Here is a 6,994-nt window from a genome sequence, read left to right on the forward strand (position 1 = left end):
TATCCGATTTTATCACCTGTGCAGGTTCATGTATCCACCACCAAGATAACTGAACACAATACAAATCCCCTGTGTTGCCTATTTATAACCACATTCACTTCCCTCCCACACTTATACCTTCTCCCAATACCACCAATCTTAGTTGGTGCCTTCAGAATCACTAATCTTTCCTCTATTTTTCATATCATATCATTTCAAAAATGCTATATAAATAAAAGGTTATATGCTATGATCCATTTGGGATTGCTTTTCCACGCAGCGTAATTTCCTACAGATTGGTCCAAGCTTTTGCTTGTGTTAACAGTTTAATTTCTATTGCTGAATGGTATTTCATGTCATAGGTGTACCACAATTCGTTAAAGCTTCCCCAATTGAAGAACATCATTGCTGATCAAGTTTTTTGCTATTACAAATAAAGTGCTAAGTGAAAATCCATGTACAAGTTATTGTATAACTTTTCATTTCTGTGGAATAAATGGCCTTAGAGTGCAATTGCAGGGCTATATATTAGTTTCATGGTTAGTTTTTAAAGAAACTGAAAAATGTTTCCAAAGTGACAGTACCATTATACATTCCCACCACTAATGTATGAATGATCCAGTTTCATGATATCCTCACCAGTGTTTAGTGTTGTCACTATTTTTAAGTATAGCTATTCTGATAGGTGCTTATTGATACCTCATTTTTTTTTTTTTGGTTCAGTTTGGATTTTGATTTTTTGCTTGTTTATGAGAAATTAAGGGTTTAAAGCTGGAATGGCCCTCAATTGGGTAAATCACTTTGCCTATTTGATCCTCAATTTTTCCATCTGTAAGCATTATAAAAGGAAAGCAAAATATAGAACATTTCACAAATTTGTGTATCATCCTTGTGCAGAGGCCATGATAATCTCTGTATCATTCCAATTTTACTATATATGCTGCTAAGGCAAGAAATCTCATTGTAATTTAAATTTGTATTTCCCTAATGGCTAATGATGTGGAATAACTTTTCATTTGTTTATATGAAATCTATATACTCTTAGGTGAAATATTGTTCTTCTCTTTTATTTAATTAATTAAAGTCATTAATTCCTCCTTAAGTAATTTGATAGAATTCTCCACTGAAAAGCAGCTGGGCCTAAGTATTTCTTTTTCAGGGGACTTTTAATTAAAAATTCAATTTCTTTAATGGTTACAAGACTATTCAAATTACAGTTTCATATTAGGTAAGTTTAGTTTATGGTTTTTGAGGAATTAGTCTCTTTCTTCTGAGTTGTCAAATTTCTAAGTAAAAAGGTGTTCATGGCATTTCCTTATTCTTTTCAAGGCTGTCAGGTCTCTGGTGATATTTTCCACTTCCTTGCTGGTATTGGTAATTTGCATCTTCTCTCATTTCTGTCACACTAGCTAGAGGCTTATCAATTGTACTGATTTTTCAAAGAAATGTTTTTGTTTAATTGATTTTCTCTATTGTTTTTCTGTTTACATTTTATTGATTTCTGCTTTTATATTTATTTTATTCTCTTTGCTTTGAATTTATCTTGCTCTTCCATTTCCAATTTCTTGAGGTAAGATGTTTAATTTGAGATATATCCTCTTTTATGATATAAATATTTAGTGTTACAAATTTACTTCTCAGCACCACTTTAGCTACATCCCACTTATTTTTATATGTAATATTTTCATTTTCATTCAGTTCTATGTATTATTTCATTACTTTAAGACTTCTTTGGCTCATGAATTTTAAAAAGTGTGTTGTTAAATTTCCTAGTGTGTAAGATATTCTCTTGCTATCTTTGTTATTAATTTTTAATTTAATTTTAAGAACATACATTTTATTATTTAAGTTCTAAATTTGTTGAGATTTGTGTTATGGCCCAGGATATGATATATCTGGGTAAATATCTCATGGACACTTGAAAAACAAATGTGTGTTCTGATTTTTGAGGTGGATGTTCAAAAAAAATAGTGTATTAGATACTGTTGGCTAATGTTGTTCAGCTCTTGTTGATTTTCTGTCTAATAGTCATATCAGACTGAGAGGGAGATGTTTAAGTCCTCAACTACAATTACAGATTTGTTCATTTTCCTTTCAGATTTTATTCATATTTGGTCAATGTCTTTTGAGGCTCTGGTTTTTGGTACTACTGTAGGATTATTAGGTCTTCTTGGTGGATTGGTCTTTTATCATTATGCAATGTCTTTTTTGTTCTCTAGTCATTTTCTTTCTCTGAAGTCCACTTTATCTGATATTAATATCCCCACTCCTCCTTTTTTAAGTTAATTTTTGTACGGCATGTCTCTGTTCATCCTTTTACTTTTAACCTAATTATGCTTATCAATTTATTCTTTTTTAAGTAACACATACTTAGATTGCGTTTTTCTCTCCATCCTTCAAATTTCTGGCTTTTGATTTTTGTATTTAGATAATTTACATTTATGGTAATTATTCATATGTCAGTGCATATAATATGGTCATTTATTATTTGTTTGCTGTTTATTTTCTCTCTCATTTCATTTTTCTGTTTTCTTATACCTTCCTGTGGATAACTGAAATATTTTTTAAAATTCCATCTTGATTTATTTATAGTGTTTTTGAGTATGCCCATTTGCATAGCTTTTTTTTAGTGTTTGTTATGGGTATTTAATATGCATATGTGTCTTTTCATAGTTTTGTCAATATTTTCCCTCTTCAGCAAACTTCCATTTAGGTCCTTTTATTTTCCTTACTTTTATACATCATTTTCTTGAATATTAGATAGTACTTCAATTTTTGTTTCAATCATCAAATATGATTCATAAAAATCAAGAAAATACAATCAATTGTATAGACCCATTTATCTGCTCTTCTTCTGTTCTTTCTTCCTCTTGATGCTCAGAAATTCCTGCTTTTATCATTTTCCTTCTGTTTAATGAACTTCCTGTGAAACAATTTTTGAGGGTAGATCTGTTAGCAAAATTTTTTTTTACTTTTCCTTTAGCTGAGAAACTATTTCTCTTCATCCTAATGTATAGTTTAACAGGTATAGAATTCACAGTTGGCAATCCTTTCCTTTCAGCACCTGAAAATGATGTACCACTTAGTCCTGGCCTCCATGGTTTAGGCAAAAAAATCTACCATCATTTGTGTTGATCTTCCACTCTAGATAATATACCATTTCCCTCTGACTGCTTTCAAGGCTTTTTCTTTGTCTTTAGATATTGCAAGTTTAACTTTAATGTGCTGTGACATGAATTATTTTAGGGTTAATCCTTCTTGGTGTTCACTCAGCTTCTTGAATTTGTAGGTTTATATCTTTCACCAAAATTGAGACATTTCTGCCATTATTTCTTTAAATGATCTTTCAGTCCCAATCTCTTGTTTCCCTAGGATTCCAATGATATAAACAATGAATCTTTTGTTATTTCCCCTTATATCCCTAAGGGTCTTTTTCTCCTTCTCTCTTTCTGTGATTTCTTTCTTTCCTCTGTTCTATTCTCTCCCTTTGTAGGCAAAGTCGATTGACTGTCTTCAAGGTCACTGATTCTTCTCTGTCATCTCTTACTCTACTTTGATCCTATAAAGCAAGTTTTTATTTGCATTGTTGAATCTTTCAATTATGTTATTTAAATTTGTTTTTATCATTTCTAGTTCTTTGCTGAGATTTCTGTTTTTTCTTTTGCTTCAAGTAATATTTGTAATGGCTTCTAGAAGAATTTTTAATACGATTGCATTAAAATCCCTTTCATACAATTCCAACAACTGATTATTGGCACCATTTGATTATATTTTCTGATTTAAGTCACAAATTTCTTGGTTTTTGCGGTAGTGAATTATTTTCTATTGTATCCCGGACATTTTGGATATAATGTTAGGGGATTCCAGGTCCTATTTAAAATGTTTTATTATAGTTTGCAGTCATCCTGTTCAGGTTTAGTATGCAGTTCCATGCTACTTTTGCTGACTGTGATGCCAAAGGTAGTTTAATTCTCAGAGATTTTATCTTGCTATTTTGGTCTGCTTAGTTTATTTGGTAGGGCTGAGACATCCTGCTGTTCTTGCCCAATGTGGCAATAAGAGTTTCCACCTGGTACATCTAGTTGGGAAAAGGGTGTCTCTGTCCTCAAAGGACAAAAAAAAAAATCTCATCCCAAATTAGGCAGCTTGTTGTGTCAGAATGCCTGGCCACTTGGTGTCTCTGAATATGGGAAGGTGGTCTCCGTCTCAGGGCAAAGGATAGCTCTTACTCTGGTTGTTCATTACTAGCATGGTACCAGATCAATTCCCCTTGACAGTGATGTTGGGCTTACTTGGTTTTGTTGACAGGATTATTGTTTGAGACAAGAAGAATGAGCCTCCCTGAACCACTTTGTGTTGCTAGTTTGGACTTTGAGAAATGCTGGCCTCTGTTATTTTTTTCTGTTGGGTGGAGGGTAGTAAGATGCCTAGTCATTGCCTTATCTTGTTTCTCCACTTCTGAGGTTCCTAATCAATTTGCTCTCTCCCATTTTTACAGTTATCCTTTGGTTTCCTTTGAATTTTTTCTAGGGTTTATAGATGTACTTAGCAGGACAAAATGAGTATAAAAAAATCATGTTTCTTTAAAGAGATCGTTTCGGTACCAGTGTAGAGGTGAGTGGATTGCCAGTGAAACTAAGGAACCAATAACTATTGCAACAGTCATGGGTTACGATGTGGTGAGAAGTTCCACTGGAGATGGAAAGGATATAACACTCTAAGAGAAACTTTAATGGTTAAATAAAGTGGTACCCAATAGCCTAATGCTTCTGATATATATCTGGAACATATTTGGAAAAGAAAAGCAAAATGCTTCCCCTTTAACTTTAAAATAATAATAGTAATATAATGATGAGGACAATGTAATAAAATTATTAATAATTAAGATGTTACTTTGTGATCAACATTGTGCTAATGTCTCAAATGAACATTGTCATTTAATCTTCTAATAGTAATAATTGTTCCAGCTGGTTATTTTTAGTAACAATATTTTAAAATTTAGTCTGCTGTGGTTTACAGAAGTTAAGAAACTTGCTTGAGTTCATCCAACTGGTAAATAATGAGGCTGTGACTTGAACTCAATTGCTACACTGTGTGGTTAGCTGCCTCTGTGTTAAATCAACACATAATTTATTAAATCTAATTTGTTTATGAGTTGAGGCTCAATTTTTAAAAGCAGAAGAGTGTTTGTTTACTAATATTTTGATATGTGCCATTAAGGATCAAATATATTTAGCTGTTTAGGGGTACCTGGGTGGCTCAGCTGGTTAAGCATTTGCCTTTGGCTCAGGTCATGATCTCAGGACTCTGGGATTGAGCCATGTTGGGCTCCCTGCTCAGAGGGGAGTCTGCTTGTTCCTTTCCCTATGCTGCTCCACCTACTTGGGCTCCCTTTCTCTCTCAAATAAATAAATAAAATCTTAAATAAACTGTTTAAATCTCTAGTCATTGAAACAAGACTTTTTTTCTCTCATAATCTAAAACAAGAACATACCTTTCATAAGAAACAACAAATTTGACCATATTTTACAATAACTTTTGTTACTGAATCTTGCATAACTAATAAGTGTATTACTGCCATAAGTAAAAGGGTTTTGCATCCATGAAGAAGTTATATTTAACACCAATTTGCCTCCATCCTTGCCCCTGCCCACAAACTAAGGAGGGCCAGGAGGGGAAAAAAGCACAGTAGTATAATCATTGAATAAAATAGTGTTACAGTTAGCAGTTACTACTATTCCCTCTTCTTCAATATTCTTCAGGCAAAACAGGCTTACAGATGTAAAGAAATGGCACAAAAATTTTCATTCTTTAAAATTTGGCAAAAACTAGCTCTTCTTGGTGTATGGTATAGCTTGAATTAGTCATTAAATTGCTTTGTTAGATCTAATACATTTCTTACAGTGGTTAATGATGACTAATGATGTCTTAAAATGAGACTCTGAAATTTCAATTCCATTTGCATTTTTCTGAAAAAAATGTTTTTGGAATGTTAATAGTATGTTCCATCATTAGGTCTCAAAATCTTTTCCAATTATTTTCATAGGGGAGGGGATGGATAAAGAATCCTCAAGCAATCTGTCATAACACAACCAAAGAGAAACTGCTATATTTTTGGTTAGGTGAATTTTTATTAATGTCTCCAAAGTGTTAATTTTTCTAGTTATAAAATGAAGCAAGTATTAGTTACTCTACTAATTTTATTTTAAAATTCCTCAAAGGAATGTTTGGAAGATATCACCAAAAAAAGTGGCCAGATTAAGCTCTTTTGTATAATTACATCTACAAGGGATCATTTGGTGATTATTAATTTAAACATATTAAGATATCATTTACATTGTTATATTTATGTAAATAAAGCTATTTTGGGTATGGTTTAAAATTTAGTCTTATTAAGAATTATTTCATGTATTTTAAGTAATTTAAAACATATAACTAGTCTACATTTATAAGAATTAACTGGATTTAAAAGTTGAATTTAAAAATTAAACAAATTTGTTGTCAAGACTGTGAAAGATTTGTTCAAGGTTAATAGTGCAAGTAGAACTGCACTTAATCATATGTTAATTAAATAAAAAATATGATCAATGATATGATCAATGGCAGTAACACTTTCCTTCAAGCATTTTTCTTTAATCACCAGAGTACCTATTACTCCACCATGTACTAATTTATGAGTATTTTTAGTGTTTTTAGAAGAGTAATATCATTTGTGAGGATTTTTCCATTCAGTAAATCAGATAGATGTTTGAGATTCTGAGAATCAAACACCTGAATAATTTTTAAGGCAGTTACTTGTCACCAGCCTGAAGCACATATTTATTGAGTACTCATGAGGTGCCAAGCATTGTAAGCACTCAAGGACACAGATAAGAAACTTGTCTTGAGTCTCACAATTGACAAGCACCAGGGCAGAAAGCAATCTTCAGTTTACTGGGCTCCAAACCCACATTCTAATTATCCACCATGCCTAGGTATCTTTCTGAATATTTTCCCTCAAATATATATACCTGGT

At 32.2% G+C, this 6,994-nt stretch overlaps 1 pseudogene; it reads right to left on the reverse strand.

Annotated features, from left to right (window-relative positions):
- Positions 1–831: 831 nt before the first annotated feature.
- Positions 832–931, reverse strand: LOC144317983 (U6 spliceosomal RNA; annotated as a pseudogene).
- Positions 932–6,994: the final 6,063 nt, after the last annotated feature.

The sequence above is a fragment of the Canis aureus genome, chromosome 7 (assembly GCF_053574225.1).
Source record: "Canis aureus isolate CA01 chromosome 7, VMU_Caureus_v.1.0, whole genome shotgun sequence".
NCBI classification, from domain to species: Eukaryota; Metazoa; Chordata; class Mammalia; order Carnivora; family Canidae; genus Canis; species Canis aureus.